At 50.2% G+C, this 26,878-nt stretch overlaps 1 pseudogene; it reads right to left on the bottom strand.

Moving 5' to 3' along the window:
• Positions 1 to 25,119: 25,119 nt before the first annotated feature.
• On the bottom strand, positions 25,120 to 25,877 carry LOC116757011 (annotated as a pseudogene).
• Positions 25,878 to 26,878: the final 1,001 nt, after the last annotated feature.

Here is a 26,878-nt window from a genome sequence, read left to right as displayed (position 1 = left end):
CATATATACTCTTTTTCAGATTCTTTTCCCTTCTGGTTTATTACAGGATCTTGAGTATAGTTCCCTGTGCTGTACAGTAAGTCCTTGTTGGTTATCTGTTTTATATATAGTAGTGTGTATCTGCTAATCCCAAACTCCCAACTTATCCCTCTCCCCGTTTCCCCTTTGGTAACCGTAAGTTTGTTTTCTGTGTCTGTGAATCTATTTCTATTTTGTATATGAGTTTATTGGTATCACTTTTTAGATTCCACATATAAGTAATATCATATGGTATTTGTCTTTCTCTTTCTGACTTACTTCACTTAGTGTGATCATCTCTAGGTCCATCCATGTTGCTGCAGATGGCATGAAATAATTCTTTTTAATGGCTGAGTAGTATTCCACTGTATATATGTACCACATCTTCTTTATCCACCCCTCTGTCCATGGACATTGAGGTTGCTTCCATGTCTTGGCTATTGTGATTAGTGCTCCTATGAACATAGGGGCGCATGTATCCTTTCAAATTAGAGTTTTCTCCGGGTACCTCTCAACTCTTCACACCCATGGTCCCCATCTCAGCCATGTCCCAACTCTGCCCTTGGGCCACGTAAAGGGGTGGATGGAACCACGTGTTCTACTTAGTGCTTTGGGTGCCATTTATTTTTAGGTTGTTAGCAACTTAAGAGAAGAATGGGTGGTAGACCAACTCAACTGTCTGTGAAGCAGCCAAAAGATAAGAAGCCTACCAAGAATATAACACAGTCCCACCAAGATAACAATTATTAGAAAAAAAGATTAAGTTGGCGATGCCCTGAGAAGAATTGATTACTATAGTCTCACATTACGGCCGTATTAGATGAGTAATGCTAGACACCATAAAGCACTCCCTAGACCTCAGCCAACACAATAAAGATTTATTTCTTCTCTGTGTCCCAGGCTGATCTGGGCTGCTGGGCTGTGTTCCATGTGGTCATTCAGGGACCAAGGTTCCCTCCCTCTGGGGGTCCCACTGTTTTCTAGGGCCCCAGAGCCCTCCATTTGACCCTTCACTCCAGAGAGAGGACAGGCTGAGACCCTGCAGGCTGGGAGGAGAGACTTTAGAGGCCAGCCTGAAAGCAGCCCCCAGCAACTTCCCCTCATATGACCGTGGGCAGAACACAGTTGCACGACCCCACAGACCCCATTCTTGGGCAGCTGAGAAATGCACACCAGCTGTAAGTCCAGCATTCACTGCCTCCATGGTGTTTAATAATAAATAAGTAAACCCACGATGAAGAAAGGACTTGCTGACACATCGGGTGTCACCCCTGTGCCCGGCTCTGTTCAGGGTCTAGACACCAACGCTCCCAACGGCCCTGCTCAGACGCCATCCACAGCCCCGTTTCAGGAAGGAGAGAACTGGAGCGGGAGAGGCTCATTACTTTGTCCAAGAGAGAATCTGAACCCCAGTGTTTTGGCTCAAGCCTGTGCCCTAAATCACTCCTTGACTCTGCCCTGATAGAGACACAATCTCAAAAAAGTAAAAAAAAAAAAAAAAAAAAAATCAAAGGTAGGGTGATGTTTAGGGGCTCTGCGTCAAGATTCATTCATTCTTTTTTTCTTAGCCAACAGTCACTCTGAGCCTGCTGTGCTGTGTGGCAGGCAGGCACCTTGCTGGACAGGGTGATGCAAGGGGACCCTCCGGTCCGTGCAGGTAGCGGAGGGATGCAGGGCTGTGGTCTCCCATCTCCTCCAGCCCTCTCTGAGGGCCTCTACTTACCTTCCCAACCTGAGTGTGCAAAGGTCCCTTTAAGAAAAAAAGGGCATTGTTTTTGGAAAGACAAAACCAGCCTGCAGGTTTCCAAGGCCCCCATCCTGGGTGTTTGTGTACAAAACAGAGGCTGAGCCTGGGGGTGCAGGGCTGGGCGGGGGCACACAGGGCCCACTGTGAGGCGGGCTGAGGCTCCTGGGCTGGTCCTGACCATCTCTGGCACACAGGTGACAGAGGAGGCGTATCCACTGCTTCCGCGTGACCCGGCTGCAGCAACGCCAGCCGGACCCGTGTCACCCGGCCCTGGACGGTCAGCGCGGCCGGGAACCCTCGACATCGCCCAGTCCAGGGGTCTTCAAAGCCATCCCCCCGAAACCTTCCTTCCGCAGCGTGTGTCTGTGCACCCCAGACTCTGCCCTGAGGGGCCAGACTGGGACGTGGTGAGGGCACGGATTTATGAGAGGGGCTCTGAGGATGCCCAGGGTGCGGAGGGCCAGGCTGTGAACAACTCTGAGCTTGTCTAAATGAAACAGAGCAGGACCCTATGGTCCTTGTTCCCATGTCCTCCGCCCACCTTTTGTCTGTGGAAAAACTTTAGCCAAAGAATAAGTTTAATCAGAGAAGCGAGGAAATGCAGAAACAAAGGAAAAGAGTCAAAGGAGACCAAATAATAATCGTTTAGTCATTAAGCAGAGTCAAGGACCTTTAGTTCCTTCTCAAGGGCTGTAGATAATATTCTGAGCCATATCCATTGAGCTGTCTTATAGATACTGGAACCGCCAACAGGTGGAAGAAGTTAACTACGTGATGACCAGCCTGTCGCCATGACCTAAGCAGCCACAATTCCAAGAACTGGCCTCAAAGAAATGGGAACAAACCGACCCTGGAACTGAAGACTAGCTATTCTGAAAACAATCAAGATGATGGTGGTCAGATCAACGATGACCAATTTCAAGGTGACGGTCAGAGCCGACTGTGCTGTTCCTGCACGTAGCCCCCTCCAAGCTCTTGTCCCCTGATTGTCAGGGTGTGGGGGGGAGTCGGCCTTTGGACAGGCGTCCACCCACCTGCCTCGCCCCAGTTGCCAGCATCCAGAATAAAGCACACTTTCCTTTCCACCAGCCTGGCCTCTTTATTGGCTTTTGAACGGCGAGCAGCTGGATCCCACCCTTGGTTACATAAACTCTTCTATTGCTGCTTCGGGGGAAACTGAGGCCCACAGAAAGGAAACAGCATGCCCAGGTCCCCTGGCATCTGGGGAGCCCATCCAGGCTGAGAAGGAGCCCAGGTGCCCAGGTCCTCCGGCTCTGTCCTCCAACTCAGGCCCTTCCTACATCAGAGATGCCAGGAACGTGCCCGGGAGTGGGTGGCTCCTGGGACAGCGTGGCCACTGAGGGTGCTGGGCTGTGCTGGACCCAGAGAGCACGGAGAAGCCTTCAGGAGACAGGGATGCAGGGAGAAGCTGAAGCGGGTGAGGATGGTGGATGCGGGCAGCTGAACATCAAGGGGAGGCCCTGGTGGCCAAGGCACCTGCCCAGAGGGTAGCGCCCAAGACAAGTGGAGGCTGGCTGTCTGGCTTGGAGGGGCCTCGGTCGGGACAGCTGAGTCCCTGCCTCCGAGGGAGGGGTCACAGGAGTATTGGGGTTGGGAGGGTCTTTGTTCCAGACGCCCGTCACCACCACTTACGGGATGCATACACCATGGTTCAGGCCAAGTGCACAGTAGACCCAGTTAAATGGCCACATTTTGGCTTTTTTTATTGGAGTATAGTTGATTTACAATGTTGTGTTAATTTCTGCTGTACAGCAAAGTGACTCAGTTATACACATATATACTTTCTTCTTTTTTAAAAAAAATATATACAATTTTTCTTTGTCAATTATACTTCAATAAAGCTGGAAAAATATAATCCCAGAGCTCAAAGACTGAGGGGTTAAAGCACCGTTCATTCATTCATTCATTTGTTCAACAAACACTATTTTTAAAAAATATTTATTAATTAATTTAGGCTGTGCCAGGTCTTAGTTGCAGCATGCGGACTCTTAGTTGCGGCATGCACGTGGGATCTAGTTTCCCGACCAGGGATCAAACCTGGGCCCCCTGCACTGGGAGCACGGAGTCTTACCCACTGGGCCACCAGGGAAGTCCCAACAAACACTTTCTAAATAACCACCTATGCCAAGCCCTGAGCTCAAGTTGCTTATAATCTAATGGAGAAATAAATGTACAGACACATAAATGCAATATACTATGTTAATTGCTATAATAAAAGGATATTAAAATTTCAATGAGATTTTGGATGAGTGGCTGAAATCTGTGTAGTAAATTGTGGAATGTTTTAAGAGGAGGTATAGAGCATCTCTGTGAAGTATTGTGAGGAGTTCCCCAGGTAGACAGGTGGTAGGGAAGGCTTTCAGACAGAAAGAACAGTTTGTGCCAAGGAACAAAAGTATAAGAAAGCTGGTTGGACTTAGGGTTCAATTACTGTTGAATACACTACAAGTGGAAGTGATAGAGAGTAAATCTAAATGAATCATCCGGGGTCAGATCATGAAAGATTTTGTGTGCCACACCAAGAAATCATCCTACAGGCAACGGGAATAACTGAAGAAAGTTAGGCAGTGGAATGACATGAAGAGGTAAGTGTTTTAGAAAGATTCTGTAGCAGTGTAGAGGACACTGGGAGCTAGCTCAGCAAGGACCTAACCAATAAATACATGAGATGATAAGCCACTGTTAGTGAAAGTCCACAGAAACAAGAGTCAACATATTTACATCTCCAAGGACTATAGATGATGTCAGATGCAGCCTCCTCAAAATCCCAAATCCTATGAACAGTGAGTTTGAGGCACTTTAAACTTTCATCAATGCTCTCCTCAAAATCGTTTTTTCTTTTTTTTAAACATCTTTATTATTGGAGTATAATTGCTTTACAATGGTGTGTTAGTTTCTGCTTTATAACAAAGTGAATCAGTTATACATATACATATGTTCCCATATCTCTTCCCTCTTGCGTCTCCCTCCCTCCCACCCTCCCTATCCCACCCCTCTAGGTGGTCACAAAGCACCGAACTGATCTCCCTGTGCTATGCGGCTGCTTCCCACTAGCTATCTATTTTACGTTTGGTAGTGTATATGTGTCCATGCCACTCTCTTGCTTTGTCACAGCTTACCCTTCCCCCTCCCCATATCCTCAAGTCCATTCTCAAGTAGGTCTGTGTCTTTATTCCCGTCTTACCCATAGGTTCTTCATGACCCTTTTTTATTCTTAGATTCCATATATGTGTGTTAGCATACAGTATTTGTTTTTCTCTTTCTGACTTACTTCACTCTGTATGACAGACTCTAGGTCCATCCACCTCACTACAAGTAACTCAATTTCGTTTCTTTTTATGGCTGAGTAATATTCCATTGTATATATGTGCCACATCTTCTTTATCCTTTCATCCAATGATGGACACTTAGGTTGCTTCCATCTCCTGGCTATTGTAAATAGAGCTGCAATGAACATTGTGGTACATGACTATTTTTGAATTATGGTTTTCTCAGGGTATATGCCCAGTAGTGGGATTGCTGGGTCGTATGGTAGTTCTATTTGTAGTTTTTTTAAGGAACCTCCATACTGTTCTCCATAGTGGCTGTATCAATTTACATTCCCACCAGCAGTGCAAGAGTGTTCCCTTTTCTCCACACCCTCTCCAGCATTTATTGTTTCTAGGTTTTTTGATGATGGCCATTCTGACTGGTGTGAGAAGATATCTCATTGTAGTTTTGATTTGCATTTCTCTAATGATTAATGATGTTAAGCATTCTTTCATGTGTTTGTCGGCAGTCTGTATATCTTCTTTGGAGAAATGTCTATTTAGGTCTTCTGCCCATTTGTGGATTGGGTGGTTTGGTTTTTTGTTATTGAGCTGCATGAGCTGCTTGTAAATTTTGGAGATTAATCCTTTGTCAGTTGCTTCATTTGCAAATATTTTCTCCCATTCTGAGGGTTGTCTTTTGGTCTTGTTTACGGTTTCCTTTGCTGTACAAAAGCTTTGAAGTTTCATTAGGTCCCATTTGTTTATTTTTGTTTTTATTTCCATTTCTCTAGGAGGTGGGTCCAAAAGGATCTTGCTGTGATTTATGTCACAGAGTGTTCTGCCTATGCTTTCCTCTAAGAATTTGATAGTTTCTGGCCTTATATTTAGGTTTTTAATCCATTTTGAGCTTATTTTTGTGTATGGTGTTAGAGAGTGTTCTAATCTCATACTTTTACATGTACCTGTCCAGTTTTCCCAGCACCACTTATTGAAGAGGCTGTTTTTTCTCCACTGTATATTCTTGCCTCCTTTATCAAAGATAAGGTGACCATATGTGCATGGGTTTATCTCTGGGCTTTCTAGTCTGTTCCATTGATCTATATTTCTGTTTTTGTGCCAGTACCATACTGTCTTGATTACTGTAGCTTTGTAGTATAGTCAGAAGTCAGGGAGCCTGATTCCTCCAGCTCCATTTTTTGTTCTCAAGATTGCTTTGGCTATTCAGGGTCTTTGTTGTTTCCAGACAAATTGTGAAATTTTTTGTTCTAGTTCTGTGAAAAATGCCAGTGGTAGTTTGATAGGGATTGCATTGAATCTGTAGATTGCTTTGGGTAGTAGAGTCATTTTCACAATATTGATTCTTCCAATCCAAGAACATGGTACATCTCTCCATCTGTTTGTATCATCTTTAATTTCTTTCATCAGTGTCTTATAATTTTCTGCATACAGGTCTTTGGTCTCCTTAGGTAGGTTTATTCCTAGATATTTTATTCTTTTCGTTGCAATGGTAAATGGGAGTGTTTTCTTGATTTCACTTTCAGATTTTTCATCATTAGTGTATAGGAATGCCAGAGATTTCTGTGCATTAATTTTGTATCCTGCTACTTTACCAAATTCATTGATTAGCTCTAGTAGTTTTCTGGTGGCATCTTTAGGATTCTCTATGTATAGTATTATGTCATCTGCAAACAGTGACAGCTTTTCTTCTTCTTTTCTGATTTGGATTCCTTTTATTTCTTTTTCTTCTCTGATTGCTGTGGCTAAAACTTCCAAAACTATGTTGAATAGTAGTGGTGAGAGTGGGCAACCTTGTCTTCTTCCTGATCTTAGTGGAAATGGTTTCAGTTTTTCACCATTGAGGATGATGTTGGCTGTGGGTTTGTCATATATGGCCTTTATTATGTTGAGGAAAGTTCCCTCTATGCCTACTTTCTGCAGGGTTTTAATCATAAATGGGTGTTGAATTTTGTCGAAAGCTTTTTCTGCATCTATGGAGATGATCATATGGCTTTTCTCCTTCAACTTGTTAATATGGTGTATCACGTTGATTGATTTGCATATATTGAAGAATCCTTGCATTCCTGGAAGAAACCCCACTTGATCATGGTGTATGATCCTTTTAATGTGCTGTTGGATTCTGTTTGCTAGTATTTTGTTGAGGATTTCTGCATCTATGTGATATTGGCCCGTAGTTTTCTTTCTTTGTGACCGTTGTCTGGTTTTGGTATCAGGGTGATGGTGGCCTCGTAGAATGAGTTTGGGAGTGTTCCTCCCTCTGCTATATTTTGGATATACTTTCTTCTTTTATATTCTTTTCCATTATGGTTTATCCCAAGAGATTGGATATAGTTCCCTGTGAGACAGGACTACTGCCCTTGTTCTCCGAGGAAAAACCTCAGGCTTAAAAGCGCTGACTTGCATGTGGTAAAGGCTTGGCCAGAAGGTGTGGGCTGACACCCTGAAAGGGGGGTTCTGGCTGCACAGAGCTCCATCCCATCTCTTCACATCATCTTTCCCATGGAGGACACCACTTCGCTCAAGACTGGTGGCCTGATACCTGCATGGTGACCAGCAATCTGGGTATAAGATGCTGCCTCTTGGGGTGGGGGCCAGTTTAAGGAAAGTGACCCAAGCCCAACCTCTCTATCCTGTCCCCTTTGGGGTCCAGCAGGGACAAAGGACCAAGAGGGACCAGAGTGGCATCTGGGGACCTGAGTGTAATTCCATTTCTTTAACTCAGTGGGTCATCTGCCTCCATGGGTGAAATTGCAAACAGATTACGGAACATCCACGGGTGAATGAGGGCGTTAAATTTCATTCATTCACTTCTTTGTTTTCGCTACTGTCTTCTGTATTTTAAAATTGATCTCCATCTGGCCAGGATTCTTGACACTTTAGCTTCAAAGGGGTATCGTGGCCAGGACGGACTCAGGAGTTGGGGTTAGGCCAGGGAGCAGGGACATAGCTGTCTCCAGCGAGGCCTGGCATCCACGTCAGGGGGTGCCTTGGGCTTGACTGGGTGCCCAGTTGGGGAGGGAGTGTGACTGGGGGAGGCCTGACTCTAGGTTCCTGCCCCACACCTGCAGCCCACAGCTCCTGGTGTGCCAGTCCTGTGCCAGAGAGGTCACCTCCATCTGCCTTTCTTTCTAACACTGGTGGCTTTGCTTATTGAGAGGTGCCTTCTCTGCTCCTGCTGGGGTGGGTTTGAAATGCCCAAACTGGCAGAGCACAAAGGGTTTTGGAACATTTTCATGGACACCCCACGCTCTGAGGTGGTGGAAGCCAGAGGAATCCGAAGGCCCTGGGAAGCTCCTGCTGGGACAGGACTTGGGACAAGCTGCTTGGGTCCCGGGCTCCCCCAGGGCAGCAGACCTTTCCTCCTACTCCCTTTAAGCCGGGAATGCGTTGAGGGCAGAAAGCACTTTTTTAAAAAAATTTATTTTATTATTTATTCATTTATTTAGGCTGCGTTGGGTCTTTGTTGCTGTGCGCGGGCTTTCTCTAGTTGCGGCGAGCGGGGTCTACTCTTCATTGTGGTGCACGGGCTTCTCATTGAGCTGGCTTCATTTGTTACAGAGCACGGGTTCTAGGCGCGTGGGCTTAAGTAGATGTGGCATGCGGGCTCAGTAGTTGTGGCTCGCGGACTCTAGAGCGCAGGCTCAGTAGTTGTGGCGCACGGGCTTAGTTGCTCCGTGGCATGTGGGATCTTCCTGGACCAGTGTCCTCTGCTTTGGCAGGCGGATTCTTAACCACTGCGCCACCAGGGAAGTTCCCAGAGAGCTCTTTTGTAGAGGGTGTCCTTTCAGTCAGGACTGTGGCAGCATTACGTAGATACCATCATGCTTTCAAATATAAAGTAGAAAAAAGGTCTGTCTCACAAGTGGTTGCTTTATAAGTAATATGGTATATACATCACATCAGGACAGGAACATTATCGCTTAGAGGACAAGATGTGTACCACGGGCCTGCATTTACCCAAACATCCGTAATTCTTAAAACCATCCTGCAAGGAGATACTATTATCACCATTTTACAAAGGAGAAAATGGGGTCTCAGAGAAAACAAGTACCTTGTTCAAAACGACACAATCAGAAAGTGGTGAAGGGACTTCCCTGGCGGTCCAGCGGTTAAGAATCCACGCTTCCAACCCAAGGGGCGCAGGTTCGATCCCTGGTCAGAGAAGTAAGATCCCACATGCCTTACAGTGCGGCCAAAAAAAAAAAATAGTGGTGTAGCCTGGATTCATACTGAGTTCTGGAGCTCTTCAGCCGGGCGGCACTTTCAGGACATCCTCAGGTTTGGACAGGATGCCCAGGTGTGGGGAGGCTCAGAGCCCACGAGGTGCCCTGCAGTTGGGACCAGCCAGCCTGGCTTCAGAGATGCTCAGTAAAGACCTCTCAGTAAGCGGCGCGTGACCATCTCAGAACGTGACAGTGAGTGAAAAGTCAGGAAGAAGGCGTGTTGCCCAACTTCCTAGCTCAGTAAAGAAGGCACAGCTGCTAGCGTTTAGGGATGCTTAGGAGGTCAAGTTCAACAGAAAGGCGAGGAAGTGATGGCTGTGAATGTCAGGCTAGTGGTTAATTTGGGGGGGGAGGGGCAGGGCAGTGGGGGAGGATTCGAGGTTTGCGGGGCTGCTGGGGAACTGTGGTGGTCCATTTCGTGCCCCAGCGCTGACTTAATGAATGTTGGCTTTGTGATAAATCACTGAGCTGTGTGTCTGTTTTGTGCCCTTTTCTGTATCCACGTTAATTTCACAATAAAATAGGTTTGAAAAAGAAAGAAAGAGAAAGAAATGCTCAGTTCGTGAAACACGTCATTCTGCAAAAGAAGGGCCCACTCCCAGAGGGCTCCTAGCTGGAGCGGGCAGTTCCCTCGGACCGGAAGAATCGTCTGCTGTCCTCTCCTCTGGATGCACCTGCTTTGCTTCCAGTCTCTTCCACAAAATGGTGTTGGCCGCGCTTGGTTTCGGGTCCACGTTCTTCGTGCTTGCTTCGTGCTCTGTCCGCGGGGACCCCTCCTGGGAGGCCAGCCCATCTTCCCCCGACCCCACAGTCATGCCAGGCAAAGGCCAGAGCGTTTGTCCATAGTTCTTGCCTATCGAAACGGCTCTGGCTGACAGCCCTGGAGAAAGAGGAGGCCTCACAATGGGTGGGAGCAGACGCGGTCCTCTGCATCCCCTGGCCATGTGCTGGCCCAGCCCCCAGGAGCCAGAGCTCAGCTGCCCACCGTGAGGCATTTCAGCCCACTCCTGGCCAGCTGGCACACGACAGGGCTCAGGCAGATCCGCCCTGACCACTTCTCTGAGCCCGGAGAATAAAGACAACTGTACTTCCTTCCTCCCAAGAGCAGGTGCCTGGTTTCAATGCGATGACACGGGAAAGGCATGGGTGCTTATGTGGAGAGGGCCCGACCACGTGGCTTCCATGCCCAGGACGGCCTTCCCTGCCTGCAGGCATAGACCTCTCCACTGACGTCCAGCCCACCGTCCGTCAGATCCCTCACCTGCTGCAGGGAGCCCTCTGAGCGCCTCCAAACTCAGGTGGGCCAGACACCCCCCCTGCAGCTCCCACAGCCCTGGGCTTGCCCCAGCGAAGACGCTCCACCCTGCCCTGCCCTCCCCTGGGCCGAGAGACAGCTGGAGCACAGGCACCTGTCTTACTCACATCCCAGGTGCTCTGGCACCAGCCCAGGGTCTGGATGCAGCAAGAGAGGGATCCACAGGTCTCAGTAAGGAAGCTCTGGAGACCCTGATGCCCCGCTGAGTTGCAGACAGCTGACCGGCCGTCCAGAGCAAACCCCAGCCCTCCATTCAACGCCCCTGGTTCCGCGGGTTACTCTGGACACAGCCGATTCAAAGGGCAGACCAGTTGCTGAGGCCAAACAGAATGAGGGTCACTTGAGTGCTAGTTTAAACGCACCAGCGGGTCTCACCTTTTAAGGAAAGCCTGTGATGAGTTAGTTCTTTGGGAGAGTAAAGGATTCTTTGGTAGAGCAACGAAGCCCATCTAATTTTTTTTCTTATATAAATTCAGAATTTGGACTTTGGGAGCCTGGGTACCCTGGGACAGCGATTATTAGCATGCAGAGAATGCTCTTTAGGGAAGGTGCTCCTTAATAGGGAATGCTCTTGAGGTCCGCACTGCAAAGGGGGGGAGGGGATGAAGCAGGGAAGGGCTTGGAGAAGCTGGGCTGCCAGGCAGTCTGGGGGGTCGCTCCGCGGGCCCCACGGGGAGCTCGAGGCTGGACCACATTTCAGAGTTGCCCCCCAACGTGGCGGGCAACACTTTTACCCGCCCTGATAGTTGGTCCACGGATGCTAGTCACCCGGGAGGGGCGTGGTTTGAAGGCGAGAGGGGCGTGGCTTGAGGGCGGGGATCCTTGCAGAGACGGTGGGGGGCTGGTTGTGGGCACCCCACCCTGCAGCCTGAAGAGAAATCCCTTCATCCCTGAAGGGGAATCTGGGGGCTCATTAGTATCCACCCCACTGCCCCGCCCATCACGTGAAACTTTTTTTTTTTTTTTTTTTGCGGTACGCGGGCCTCTCACTGTTGTGGCCTCTCCCGTTGCGGAGCACAGGCTCCGGACGCGCAGGCTCAGCGGCCACGGCTCACGGGCGCAGCCGCTCCGCGGCATGTGGGATCTTCCCGGACCGGGGCACGAACCCGTGTCCCCTGCATCGGCAGGCGGACTCTCAACCACTGCGCCACCAGGGAAGCCCCCACGTGAAACTTTTATAAGGAAAAATCAGGGAACTGCTGTTTCTTGAGGGTCTACTATGAGCTAGACTCTGTGCTTCATTCTCTCGGAAAATCCTTACAATGGCTTTGCCAGATGGGTGTTATTACACCCATTTTCCAGTTGAGAAAACAGAGAAGAAAGAAGGTCAGTGGTCAGGAGCGTGTCAGAGCTTCACTCCCCGACCTCCTGCGGCTGGGCTCCCTGCTGAGCACCTGCATGGTCTCCATCCCGTGTCCCACCTTGCCTGTGTAGGCCTGCAGCTTGTCCTAGACAGTGGGCATCCCCACCCCTCACCGGGCCAGGCACCAGCCAGCCCTCAAGCGCTCTGCTGGTGAAACTAGAGGCCAAGCCTGGGGTGAGGCCCTATGAGGCCGACCACCAGGGTCCAAGACCCTGCATGGGGTCCAGGGCAGGGCAAGGCCGGACCCCCGGCCAAGGAAAGGCTGCATTACAGTCTGGTTCCCCGAGAGAATCAGAGTCAAATGGGCAGAGGTCAGCTCTCATGGAAGCTGCCCCGTGCAAGTGTCAACTTACATGCCTGAGGTGGTGGACATACAGGCCTGTAAGGGCATCCATTCAACAGACACTGGACACTTGCCGAAAAGGTGGCTGAGTTCTGAGGCTCAGCAGAGGAGCAGAGGTCTCCCCGACTCACTTTTCTTCCCTGCTTTGGACCCTAATCCCCGCATGAAGATGCTCTGAAGTGACTATTCCTAGGCTGGCAGTGTGGGCGTCCTCAAGTCCATCGAGGAAAGCACCTCACCTGTGGCTGACCTTGGCTATGACCTTGGGGAAGACCAGAGGTCTTGTGCTGTGTGTGGAGGAAGACAGTGCTGGTAGGGCAGGGGATGGTAAGCGGGGCCGCAGCCGAGATCCCCCTTTGCCTTTACCCAAGGCCATTCGGACAGGGGGTGGAAGGCCCACGTGACTTCCCTCTGTTGCAGGAAGGGGAACCCCTTCCCGGGCCCGAGAGTGGGCTCTTGTCTAACACTCAGAAATGAATTGTCCGAAGAGACACACATGCTGACGAAGAAAGAGACTTTATTGGGAAGTGGCGCCCACCCGGGCAGAGAGCAGCAGGGTGGAGAGCTGCTCTGCCACGTGGCTCGCAGCCTCTGGTTTTATGGTGATGGGGTTAGTTTCCGGGTTGTCTCTGGCCAATCACCTTGCTTGGCCCCTGTTTGGTCTGACTCAGGATCCTTCCTGGTGGCGCGTGCATCGCTCAGGCAAGATGGGTTCCAGCGAGGAGAAGTCTGGGAGGCTGGCAGGACATATTATGGGCTGGTGTCTCCTCCCTCCTTTGGGCCCCTCCCGAATTCTTCCAGTTAGTTTTTGGCAGCAGAGCCATGTTCCTTATGGGGACCCTTTGTTGTGAGACAACTCATGCACATGGCCATCACCGTGCCTGGCCAAGGTGGGCAGTTTCAGTCAATGGTTCCCTAACACCTCCAGACAAGGGCATGGGTACCTTTCAAAGGAGGCAGGGGAGGGTCCCCCAGCACCACCTCCCTGGTGGCAACTTGAGAATAGGGTATGGCCCAGCATCCCAGCTGGAGCCCTTGATTCCGCCATCTGCTCAGCCTCTAGGGGCTGGACCAGCGCTTCCATTTCTCCCCAGAGTCCGCTAATCAGATTCATTTTCTCTCCACCACTAGGGTGCGCTGTAGACCCCCATGCTGTGCGGGGGCTGCCAGTATCCTGCAGCAGGACAGCAGGTCCCTGGGAGGCGGGCTTTGCTTCATTCATTGCTGGGTCACCCGTACCTGGAGCAGAGCGCAGACAGGTAGGTGCCCAGTGAAAAGCAAGTCCCAAGTGAAAGGATGGCAAGGCTGGGCCTTTCCAAGTGTCCCCGCCACCCTGTCTCACCTGTCTATCCACCATCTATCCTCTTCTGCATCGTTTATCTATATTTCTCGAAATTTATTTTTTCTAAAGCGTCTCAAAGTAAGTTGCAGTTACGATGAGCTTTTACCTCTAAATAGTTCAGTGAGTGTTTCCTAAATGCAAGGACATTCTTTGACATAACCACAGTACAATGATCCACATTAGGGAATTGCAGGCAGCAGGGTGGGAGGCCCAGGGATGCGGAGATGGCTAGTGTGTCTGAGAAGCACTTCTGTGCTGAGGGCCCGGGAGGGGAGGGGGAGGCCAGACTGCAGAGCAGGCAGCCCCAGCAATCGAACAGGCCTGGAGCTAAGTTGAGCGAAAACTTAGCTCAAATGGGTGTTAAGTGGACCCCCTTGGCCGGGGGTCCACTTAACTTCACCTGAAAAGCAGGGGGAGCCGTGCAGACTTGCGGCCTGGGCAGCTTGGGCTCTGGTGCTCACCTTAGCCCCTGTCTCCCTGGTCCCTCGGGAGGCCACGGTGATCATCCCGGTGGTTGAGGGTCCTCGGTCCTCGGGGCTAACCCGGTCACCCTGCTCAGTGCAGCGAGAACAGAATGTACTCAGGGAGCCCAAGGAACAGGGAGTGGAAGGGCAGGGAAGGAACAGAAAAAAGTGAGTGAGAATAAGGGTCTGGCACAGGCCAGGCCTGTTGTGTAACCTGCGTTGACGTCTCCCAGTGGGTGAGTCACCGTTCTGCTCAGAGGGCCCACTCCTACCATATCTACACATAGCCTTCCTGCTCCAGCCGCCTGGCACTGTCCTCCCTGCCCTGTTCCCTGGGGCTGAGCACGAGAACTTGGAGGTGTTCAGAATGGGGTTCAAATCCTACCATGGCTGCTGTGTGAGCTTGAGCAACTTGCTTGGCGTCTCTAAGCCTCAGTTTCACTCCTCTAAAGCCTGAATGGCAGTCTATCCCTTGTAGTTCGTGGTGGGAATTAGCTGGGATGGTCGGTGCCTGGGTCTGGCTCACCTGGACGCTCCTGCCAGAGTGCCTGGCACTTAGTAGGTACTCGGTAGGTGTCTGAGGGAGGTAAACCCATACGATAGCGCCTGGCCTGTAGCAGACCCTGGGGAAGTATCAGTTGTCTTATCTGAGGCCTTTAAACCATCCATAGTTACGACCCCCTGCATCTGCTCCGAGGCGGGTAACCCAGTCTGAGCCCACTGTGCTGAAGGTAATGGGCGCTCCTGGCGGGCAGGTCACGGCCACACTCCCCGCCTACGTGTGTGCTCCCATCCCACAGAGACCCCTGCACATGGAATTACTGAGGAGGGGAAAGCGGGCAGCTCCAGCCAGGGGACCAAGTTGGGGTGCTGACGGAGCTCGTAGGCAGGACTGCAGAGGCTGGTACCCGGCCATGGGGGCCCCAGGCACTGCGCTGCATGGGGGAGAATGTGGGCGTGCTGATGGGAGGGGTGGGCTGCCAGGGCCCTTCCCCCCCACCCCATCCCCAGGTAAACCGACACCTGGCCCTCCTCCCGCAGGCCTGCACCTCACCTACCTCTCTTGGCTGCTCCAGGAGATTTGAAGGTGTTGCAAATCGCTCTATGATGTTCTGGAGCCATACCAAGTCCCTGGCCCGTAGCCCAACCCCCGGGGCTTGGCGCCAGCTGCATTGCCCCTGGGAGACAAGCTGCCTTTTACGACTTTGGTTTGAAGGGCTGGGTCAGCGGCATCCTCACCTGGCTGGCAGCAGAGAGGTGCCTCTTTGAAGTTCAAGCAGAATCAAGGTGATCAGAGGTCGCAGCGCCGGGCTGCTCCCATCCCAGGCCGCAGCCACCCAAAGGTGTTTCTGTGCTGAGCGGGGTAGAGTCTAGGAGCCTGTGCTCTGGAACCAGACAGCCTGGGTGCCACTGACTCGCTGTGTGACCTTGGACAACTGCCTTGCCCTCCCTGCTCAATTCTCTCATCGGTAAGATAGAGGTGAGAAGAGTCCTCACCTCAGAGCAGGGCTGTACCAGGTAAATGAGTTAATGCAAGTAAACAGTTCCGAGCAGCCCCAACTCGTGGGTGCTGTGCAAACGTGAGCCATCACCTCGAGAATGCAGGGACAGCACAGATCCTTCCTAGGGGTGGGAGGAGGCCAGCCTTCCCTCGCCTGACCCTCCAGCCCTCTGTGATCCAGCCCTGCCCACCACCCACCCTCACATTTGACCTCTCCCTTCCTTCCACAGCAGCCCCAGGAGCTGCTGTCCTTCCCTGAGCTCCTCCGCCCACCCATGCAGGCTGACTCCTACCCCCCACTTCCCTCACCACTCAGCTCAGTCATCCCCTCCTCCAGGAAGCCTTCCACTTAACCCCATGACGTGCTAGCCTCCCCCAAAGCCTGTGGGTTTGAAGAAATGGAGGCTCCGAGAGCGGTGAAGCTGCCAGAGCAGAGGGTTGGGACTTGGCTTCAGGGCTGGCCAGCTCCAAAGCTGGTGCCTTTCCCTCTAGCCTTCCTGCTTCCCTCTGTCAGGGTTTGTGGAGGGGATGCTGGAATGTTGCTGTGAGGCTTGGAGGGGCAGCAGCCATTTTATCACCATGAGGCAATAAGCATAAAGGAAAAGCCTCTCAGAGAATTTGAAGCCAAATGTATTCTTATCTTGTACAACATCTAAAGAAGGAATGTTACTGTCACAGCCATTCAGAAGGGGAGTGTCACAGAAGCAAACACTGGCAGTGCCCACCCCAGCAATGCCCATGAGAAGGCTTTTCAGTCAATGCTCTTTCAGAATTCTGGACGCATCGGCTTATCCAGCTCTCTCTGTGCCACATTCATGCTCCAACTCACGAATGGTTGTTGGTTTTCTGATGAAGGTCTGCTCTGGGGGAGAAGGCACTGTCACAGGCCAAGAGTGGTTTCCATCATGTCCCAGGACTGCTCATCATAGACAAATGCATAGGCCTGAAGGTTTACACATATGAGCCCATCCCGAGAGATGGAGCTGTGAGTGGGGTGTCCCCTAAATCAGATTTCCAAAGCCTCACTCTGTGGGACTCTTACCCGTGAGCTTGAGAACCACAAAAGATGTGCAATGCCTGTTGAGTAAACAAGGGAATAAATTTTCCCTCCCCCACTGCAGCTGGGTTCCTGAGGGCAAGAACTGCACGTGTTTCATCCCTGAGTGCCCAGAATGGGTCCCGGCCCTGGCAGGGGTTCCCAAGTGGGTGCGGATGATCAATGGCTGGTCATGGTGGGCAGTGAGACCTCCAGGGAGAGGAGGAACTGCCCAGAGGACAGAAGTCCAGTTGCTCCTGTCCACTGCTCGCGACACCTTAACTGACCCCAGGTGCCCTGGGGACCCTCAGCCCATTTCCGGAAGCACTGAAGGGACGTGTCTCTCCCAGACACCTGAGTCCCTGCCGCTGTCTTCGGCTGTGGTCTGGGGCTGCAGGTGGGTTTCCTACAGAGGAGCCGCTCTTTGAATCTGCTTTACCTTTTCCAGAGTCCTTCTCTAGAGTTTCTGAGTTCGATTTGGTTACTCATCACACAAGGGTTTCTTGAGCCCTCCGTGTGGGTAAAGATTGAGATCTGCCTGCAGACTGGATCCCATTAGGGTTCAAGTCCAGGTTTGGGTCAGGACCAGACTTGGCCTCCTGGCTAAGGGTAAGGTTTAGATCCAGATTAATCTTAGAGCCAGGCCAGAGGGTCAGTTTTACTTCACGCATTTGCCCATCTCGTAGAATGTGGAAATTGGAGTCAGAGTTTATAGGACTTGACCCTCTGGGACCCCTGGGACCTGCCGCTTCCCCACCTCGGCTCCCACCGCACCTGCCAGTACAGGGCTGACGGGCTCTTGTGAGTTTTTTCCCAGGCCGTTTGGTGATGACACCAACTTCCCAAGGCCAAGGCCTTCCCAGGGCCCCGGCCTTCCACTTACTGGGCAACCTGCAGCTTTGGCCAGATGGCTGGGGGAGCAGTGCTCGTATCTGACAACCTGGCCAGGGGCACTCGCCTCCCGCCATCCTGGAGTTCCTTCACTGCCAGCCTCCCACCCTCCCCACCCTGCCTTGACCTCCAGAGATGAATGGCGATGCTGTCAGAGATTCCAGCAGAGCCAAGTCCCCGGAGCCTTGTGAGCCCAGGATTAGAGGCTGGCTCAGGGCGAGCAGACAGTTATCTCTGGCGCTCGTCCCTCTGAGATGGGGCTGCTGCACCGAGAAACACCTCAGAGCTGCTCTGGGTTTGCTCAGGTGAACGGGCCCAGGCAGCTGGGGGGAAACCGAGGGCAGGGGCGTGGGAGAGGGTCAGGGTGACAGAGGAGCACAAGGCTGGCTCTGGGGCTGCCACCTCCTTCTGGAGAGAGGGAACATGGTGTACGTGCGTGTCCTCAACCAGGAAACCTGACGCTTGTTGATCTTGAGCGCCTGCCGGAGTCTTCGCTGTGGCTCTGGGCACGCACCATCCAGCCTGTGAACGCCAGATCTGGGGGCTGGCAGAGGAGAGAGGCGTGTGGGACCTGGGTGGGCGTGGGTCCCTCTGCCATCAGGGCAGCCAGCGAGGCAGCACCTCCTGAGGGACGGCTGGAAAGGTCCCTCTTGAGCACCTACTGGACACCAGGCATTGCTCACAGTGCATTGGGTGCATTGTCTCATTTCATCCTGGGAGCAGTTCTGCAAGGGTTCAGCCTCATTACGCAGAGGAAGGAAGGAAGGGTCAGCAAGAATCAGTTACCCAGAGAATCAAGGAGACAAGGACGCGCCAGGTGCAGCATGAGTAAAAGCCAGGCCTTGACATTGTTTCTTGTAAAGAACACCCTTCCTGTGTGACAGAATAGAGGCCCCCGCTATTTTGACCTGGGTCCACCCAAGCAGAGACTGAGGCTCCTGGCCTCTGTGTGAGACCTTTTTGGGGGAGTGTGACCCCCTGGGAGATGGAGCGATGGACAGGAGAGTGAACGGGCTGGGATGGAGAATGGATGCTCGCATGGGATTGATGGCAGACCGCTGGGTCCTGGCTCTGAGAGCCGCACACACTCTGCTTGGGGGAGGGAGGAGGGAGATTTATCCTCAGGCCCCTGTATCCCACCCTTTCCTGTTGTCACTGCGTGTCTGCCAGGCAAGGTGTGCTCAGTGGACGAAAACTCAGAGCTGGTCCCCGCAGAGGTACCCAGGTGGCTGGGTCAAGAGGCAGGTGAGGTCCAGAGAGCTGTGCAGACAAAGTGGCTGATGTGTCTGGTCTCCTTATCATGCAGCTGGGGACATTGAGAGGGGACGTGAAAGGCCGTGTCTTGGTGGCTGGGGACTGGCGTGAGATCACTTGACACTCAGACCACTGAGGTGACCACGGTCCCCGGCAGGTGACAGGCAGAAAGAAGGTTACCTGGCTCTGGGTATAAATGTAGAGTGTGTGTGTGTGTGTGTGTGTGTGTGTGTGTGTGTGTGTGTGTGTTATATGGAGAGAGTTTTTGGAGCGACAGATCGGTGACCAAGAATGGAGCATGAAGACAGCCCTCTCTGGAAAGTTCTCAGGTGTGTGCACCCCATATAAGGAAGGATGCCCCCCACCCCGCTCCAGGGCTATAGGAGGTCGGAGCCCAGTGTCCAGGCCCCCATCCCAGCCTTTGGAGTGGTGTCAGGCCAGCCCAGTCCCAGCCAGTGCCGTGACATGAGTCTGTCCCGGGAGGAGAGGGGCCGGGGGCTGGGGAGCGGACAGCCCACGTCCTGGGCTGTGGAGCTGTTCCCACTGGATCTCAGGTAGCCCAGGGGCCTACAGCAAGAATGATGAGTAACTGGGCTTCGGCATCCAAGTAAAACCTACCCCAAACCCCAGACCAAACTGCCTCGGGCGCCTGCCAGCTGCCGCTGCCAGAATCATCAATACGCGTTGTTCCCCTAGACGGGTCCCCTCCGCACTTTCAACCACGAGTTCCGGGGGCGGGCTAGGTGTGGCTCACACCAAGTGGACAGGCACAGCTTCGTGGGATCTGTTCCCCAAGCCGCTCTCCCCACAGCCTCCAGCGACAGGGTCACGGGGAGGAAGGTAGATCTCAGGCTGGATCAGGGTGGAGAGCCTTCACCAGGTCCTGAAAGCTGGCTGACCTTGGCCTCGGGCTCCTCAGCTACTCAACAGGGTAATCACGTGGCCCTCGCCGTCTCATAGGGTTGGCGTGAAGGATGCAGGAACTCCTGAGAAAAACGTGGAGCCGGAGTGAAGTGCAGTGTCCCTGCTACTTCTCAGTGTGCTGGGAGGCGTCAGGCTTCGGGCAAAGGGTGGGGGGGTCCTGGTCGCACAGGCCTGGGTTCCCACGTCAGCCTCTTCTATCCAACGCACGTGACTTTCTAAGCTTCGGTTTCCTCATCTGTGAAATGGAGCCCGTGAAGCTGGAGGCTGGGCAGGCCTGGCTCTCAGCCCAGTGCCGGGGGCTGGGGGACTTGTGACCATGACACAGAGACCCTGCAAGGTGACTCTCTAGGTCAGGCCAAGCATCACGGACAGAACAGGGGCCACATCCTCTCTGGGAGGCCAACGTCAAGACACACCTCTTCCACGAAGCCCTCTTGAGTCCTTCCAGCGCTGGCCTGGGTCCCTCCTCTAGACAACTAGATCCCACGGCCTCTAGGCCATTCTCTTTAGCTCTTAAGCACTGCAGGGGATACTGTTATTGGGGTGGGAAGTGGACTGTCCAGCACACTTGCCCCTCGCCCTATTTGAGAGGAAGACCCCTTTAATGTGATACTGGCAGGAAATAAGCCGCCCGCTGTGAAAGGGGGCAGGTGTACCCTCACCTAGTTCCTGGGCATATTGACCAGGCTTGGCCAAAAGGACACTCCCATCCAGGGCTCAGAATCTTAAGCGGTGACATCATTCAAAGGGAGAGTTGGACTCTGTTCCCCATGGCTGCGTCTGTGAGCAGTAGTCCCGCAGGCCAGCCGTGGTGGGGTGGACCTTGCCCAGAGCACCTGGGGCGGTGACTTGGCTCTGCTTTTCGCTCCTGGCCTCCTTTGGCGCCTGCCCACTTCCTGAGCTTTGTTCTCCCACCTTCCTGCCAATTCTGAGCTCCCTGGCAGCCAGAGTGGGTCAGGTCTCTGTTTTTCACTCAACACACGTATTTGCCTTGCATGATACCAACTGTTCCAGGTGAGCAAATACTCTTTCCCTCAAACGGATTACACCCCCTGGGGGCAGAAATGCTGCCTTCCGCCCTGATGTATCGCCCACCGAATGCCTCCCCGTGGGCATGTACACCATGGTTAATTTAATGAACACTGCTGTGTGTTACGTATGAAAGTTGTTAAGAGGGTAAATCCTAAGAGTTCTCATATGTTTTTCTATTTCTTTAATTTTATATGTGTATGAGATGGTGGCTGTTCACTGAACTGACCTTGCTAATCATTTCATGACATATGTAAGTCAACTCATTATGCTGTACACCTTAAACATATACAGTGCTGTATGTCAATGATATCTCAATTAACCTGGAAGAAAAAAAAATTGTTTTTAAATCTTGTTTCTTGGTTGAAGTTTCCAAAGATTTATATTTCCTCTCCCAGAAAAAAGCATGAGTTCCTTGAGGAATAAGAGTTTGTATTTTTCATCTTTTTATCCCTCACAGCATCCAGTGCACCTTGTTTTACTGCGCTTTGTTTTCGTGTGCTTTTTTTTTTTGCGGTACGCGGGCCTCTCACTGTCGTGGCCTCTCCCGTGTCCTGTTGCAGAGCACAGGCTCTGGATGCGCAGGCTCAGTGGCCATGGCTCACGGGCCCAGCTGCTCCGCGGCATGTGGGATCCTCCCGGACTGGGGCACGAACCCGTGTCCCCTGCATCGGCAGGCGGACTCTCAACCACTGTGCCACCAGGGAAGCCCCAAATGTGCTTTTTAAAAAATAAATTGAATGTTTGTGGCAACCCCGTGTCAAACAAGACTATTGGTGCTGCCATTTTTCCAACAGTATTTGCTCAGTTCATGCCTCCGTGTCACATTTTGGTAATCTTTGCAATATTTCAAACTTTTTCATCATTATTATATTTGTTATGGTGATCTGTGATCAGTGGTCTTTGATGTTACTAGTGTAATTGGTTGGGGCACCGTGAACCATGCCCATATAAGATGGCAAATGTAATCTATAAACGTGTGTGTTCTGACTGCTCCACCCACTGGCTGTTCCCCAATCTCTCTCCGTCTTCTTGGTCCTACCTGTTCCCTGACACACGACAATACTGAAACTAGGCCAATTAATAACCTTACAGTGGCCTCGAAGTGAAAGGGGGAGTCAAATAAAACACTAGAAAGGAAGCTTAGTGAGGAAGGCATGTCGGAAGCCGAGACAGGCCGGAAGCCAGGGGCCTTGTGCCACAGTTAGCCACATTGTGGATACAAAGGAAACATTCTTGAAAGAAAGTGAAAGGGCTGCTCCTGTGAACTCACTAATAATAAGAAAACCAAAGTGGGGAGGGGTGTGCCTGGAGGGCTGGACACCCTTCTGGAGCTGAGTTACTTAAGAAAGAAGATGGCTTTCCCCTCTCTTTGGATTTCCAGCCCTTGGTTTGGGGCAAAAAGAAAACATCTGCACATGACAGATGAAGGAACTTGCTGTTTTTTGATTTCGCCGGCAGCACGTAGGTAAATAATTATTATCAGTTTGGCGCAGTTGGGTTCAAGGGTGACTACGTGAGTCTTTCAGTAATGATGGTTCTAGGGAAGGGGCGGGAATCTGAGTCATTCCCATAAAGTCTTAGTGCATGAAAAAGCCAGAGGCACCTCCCAGGAGCTGGGCCAGGCAGCAGAACAGGGTAGAGCTGGGTTTGGCCTTGGATTTTACAGCCAGCATCTCTGGACAGTCGCTTTCCTTCCTGACATGTTTATACAACAGAGATGGTTGTTGCCTGGATTTAATACATGTTTTACAGTTGGTTATAATTTCTGACATTGGAAATGTCCCTACGTATCATGGAGAGGTCAAACTTCCTTGAAGAGCAGAGAAGAAAAATTCCCCAGGATCGCCATGGCATTGGAAGTTGTCACTATGCTGGGCCATAGCCAACATCACTTTGGATCTGGACCCTGGATAATGTTGCAGTGTCTGGGCTAATTGTCCGTTCATTCATTTATCAGTTTATTTGTTCTACTAATTTGTTCCTTATTTATGACCCTACTTGGTTCTGGTCATTCTCCTGCTCTGATGTCCAGGGCAGCCTAGATGAAAAGATGAATAGTCAAGACGGGAAATTCTCTGACACTTTTTCTTAATTTCCTGTGCCAGCTTGTCTTTCTCAGGCCAGGCTTTAAATATTGGTGAGCAAGGAATGCAAAAGGCAAAGCCTATCTGAACCTCACTCGGGCATGTGGTAAAATTGTGTGCAGTCTCCTTGTGGACCAGACAGAAAGAGACCATGTCAAGAGCATGGGTGTTGCCACTTTCTAGCTGTATGTTCTTGGCGAGTTACTTAGTATCTGTGACCCTCCTATCTCCTCAGCCTGCAGAGTAAGGATAAAACTAATATCTACTAGGTACCCAGAACCCTGCCAGGGCCTATGGTAAGCACACGACATGTATAATCTGATTTTTGTCTCACAACAACCATATGAAGTTAGGACAGCCAAGTCTTTCCTTTCATAGAAGAGGAAACTGGGAACTTAGAGAGGTTAGTACTTGTCCCTGGTCACAGGGCTGGTTGATGGTTTAAATGTCTGAAAACCAGTTTCACACATTTTGTTTTGTATTTTGGGTGTTCAAGGTGGAAGGGTAAATTTGGTTCCTATTAGTCCATCATGCCCTTCCAGTGTTTTGGGAAAGCTTATTCCTTAGATGGCCCCTCAGGAAGGGCTTGTAGGACAGTATTCCCCAAGTTATCATGTTCATAACATTTTTCTATGGTCTTTTTACATAGAGGTTTATTAGGTTGATGTAAAATCTGTGACACATTGTTTGAATGTGTTGGATATGTTATTCCATTGTCTTCTGGCATGAAGAATTGCTATCAAAAAGTCGTATGATGACGTGGTTATATTTCCCTTTTAAGTAACTTGGTCTTTTTGCCAGGATGCCTAAAATAATTTTTTCATTAAGTCCAATAATTTTACCAGACTATATCTTGAAATTGGCCATATAGGTTACTTTCTCTAGGATCATGGTATGCTCCTACACTACGTAGTCACCAATTCTTTTATTTCAGGAATGTTCTCTCGAATTATATATTTTAGTCTTTGTTCTTTTCCTTTGCTTTCATGGACTTTCTTGAAAAGTCCATTATTATACATATGTTGTAACTTCTTTGCTTTATCTTTTACATCTATCGTTTTTCTTTCAGTCCTTATTATCTCTTTTAAAATAGTTTTTAAAATATGTCTTCCTTTCCATCTTGTCTTTATCTTAAGACATTATTGTGTTTGTTCTTTCTTGTGTTCCTTCTATTTTGGTCTTCATTTTTAAAAGACTTTTTTCTTTTTTCTAGTTATGTCCCAAGTTCTGTCACTTCTCTTTTCAAAGCTTCCTATTCTCTAGTCACCTCATTTATAAGATTTTCTAATTTTAATTTATACTTTTCTTTAATAATTTTTATCATTTTCATAATACATTTTAGCTTGCTTTTCAATATTGGATTATAACTTCTATCTCTTTTATGCATGTCTTTCTGGTGTGTTTTATTGTCTGGGGGGGATATTTATTCTCTGGTTCTTCTATATTATTATATATACATATAATACTCCCCATTCTCCTGTTTCCTCAGAATTATCTTCTTATGGGATTTGATTGGTATTTTTTTTTCTGTTGCTCACTTTTTATCTGCAATGCATTTTTCTTGCTTTTAGCATGTAAATGTGTGTCAGAATAGCTTTTTTGGCTTCATCCCTGTAGAGTTCCCTGGTTTTTTTTTTAGAATAACAAAAAATATTTTACTGAAACATAAGATCTACAGAAGTTTCCAGACAAACCATACAAAATGTTCATAAGCTTTTACTTGAAGGGAGAATTTTACACTTGACAGCAAAGTCACAATGTTATTAGTGAGGGCTGTGATGTTTGTTTAATGTTCCCGTGTTGGTTCAAACAATGAAGCTTGTCCATCTACAGCATCTGAATAAATAGAGAGCATATTCTAAAGAACTGGTTAGCTGCTTTTAACCAGTGCAATTAGATCATCATAAAAAGAGGGAAAGGAGCCCATAAAATAAACATAAAACTACCTCCCCCCCCAAAAAAATAATAAAGAAAACACCCACATCCCTGCAGCTAACCCTGACAACTCTCTTCATTCACGGTGCTTTATACTTAAACCTTGATGGGGGAAACGAATAAAAGCAGAGAGGGGCCACTGTTTCTAAATGTTTCGCAGTAATCCAGATGGTACTTCTAGCCTCTGCTCGTGTTTTACAGCAGTGGATCAGGACGGGACCTAGATTTGCTAATGTAATAAATGCTAATGGCTTTTATTCTGCCGTGTTTCTAAGACTATGTCCATTAAATGGAAACAAAAAGGAAGAAGTCTTGGCAGAACAGGAGAAGTGATGCACACCTGATGATCAGATCGATTTAAACATTGTTCGTGGCATATAGCCTAGTCCATGCTCTAGCTGTTTCTATGGCTTGGGCTTTGTTGCTCTTCCACTGCTCCGACTCATCATTTGCTAATGGATCAGCTGGATTGGAAGCATTTAACAAAGGCTTGATCAATAGCAGAACTGTGCGGATCTGCAGTGCTGGGGACCACTCAAAATATCTAAACATATTCTTCCCAACTTGTCTACATTAGGATGACAAATTCTGGTCATGAAACATACTTCAGGGGCTGCCACTGGGTATTCATCTGGAAGGAAGAGTTCAAGTTTAAAAGTCCCCACCTCGGGCTTCCCTGGTGGCACAGTGGTTGAGAATCCGCCTGCCAATGCAGGGGACACGGGTTCGAACCCTGATCTGGGAGGATCCCACATGCTGTGGAGCGGCTGGGACTGTGAGCCACAACTACTGAGCCTGCGCGTCTGGAGCCTGTGCTCCGCAACAAGAGAGGCCGCGGTAGTGAGAGGCCTGTGCACCGCGATGAAGAGTGGCCCCCGCTCGCCTCAACTGGAGAAAGCCCTCGCACAGAAACGAAGACCCAACACAGCCATAAATAAATAAATTAATTAATTAAAAAAAAAAGTCCCCATCTCAAAGGGGGAACCCTGGGGGCCAGCAAGGACCACATGAAAATAATGTGTGTTACTCTCATCTGGTTCTGCTTTGATGCTGGGAACTGGTCCAACCAGCAAATGCTGGGTTTCCTTGATAATCCCATGGGGCAGCCCGGCCATCTTGTCAGATCCCAAGATAAGCCTCTGGTCTCTTCTCCCTATAGCTCCCTCTTACGTTGTTTTCACAAAATGATTAAAAGCATGGCCTCACACTCTTGGAGATCTGACTATTCGCTTCCCCTCTTCTGCATTATTTTTTTTTAATTTTTAAAACTAAAAAATTATTTATTGGGCTTCCCTGGTGGCGCAGTGGTTGAGAGTCCGCCTGCCGATGCAGGGGACACGGGTTCGTGCCCCGGTGTGGGAGGATCCCACATGCCGCGGAGCGGCTGGGCCCGTGGGCCATGGCCGCTGAGCCTGCGCGTCCGGAGCCTGTTGCTCCGCAACGGGAGAGGCCACAACAGTGAGAGGCCCGCGTACCGCAAAAAAAAAAAAAAAAAAAAAAAATTATTTATTTATTTATTTATGGCTGTGTTGGGTCTTCATTGCTGTGCGCGGGCTTTCTCTAGTTGTGGCGAGCAGGGCCTACTCTTGGTTGTGGTGTGCGAGCTTCTCATTGTGGTGGCTTCTCTTGTTGCGGAGCATGAGCTCTAGGTGTGCAGGCTTCAGTAGTTGTGGCACATGGGCTCAGTAGTTGTGGCTCGCGGGCTCTAGAGCACAGGCTCAGTAGTTGTGGCGCACGGGCTTAGTTGCTCTGCGGCATGTGGGATCTTCCTGGACCGGGTCTCGAACCCCTATCCCTTGCATTGGCAGGCAGATTCTTAACCACTGTGCCACCAGGGAAACCCTCCCTCTGCTTTTATCTGGACCTTTCTTTCCTTTGCTTCTACTCTCCTTATCCTGCTCAATTTGGATTCTGCTTCTATCTGTTTCTTCTCAGTCTGGATCTCTGCTTTGGAAAAGAGCTTTGATTTGTTTGTTTGTTTGTTTTAAAGATTTTTTTTTTTTGATGTGGACCATTTTTAAAGTCTTGATTGAATTCGTTACAATATTGCTTCTGGTTTATGACTTTTGGTTTTTTGGCCCCGAGGCATGTGGGATCTTAGCTCCCCGACCAGGGA

Source organism: Phocoena sinus, chromosome 7 (genome assembly GCF_008692025.1).
Source record: "Phocoena sinus isolate mPhoSin1 chromosome 7, mPhoSin1.pri, whole genome shotgun sequence".
Classification (NCBI taxonomy): Eukaryota; Metazoa; Chordata; class Mammalia; order Artiodactyla; family Phocoenidae; genus Phocoena; species Phocoena sinus.
Note: the sequence above shows the minus strand (reverse complement) of the source record. Positions and strands in the feature narration are given on the sequence as shown.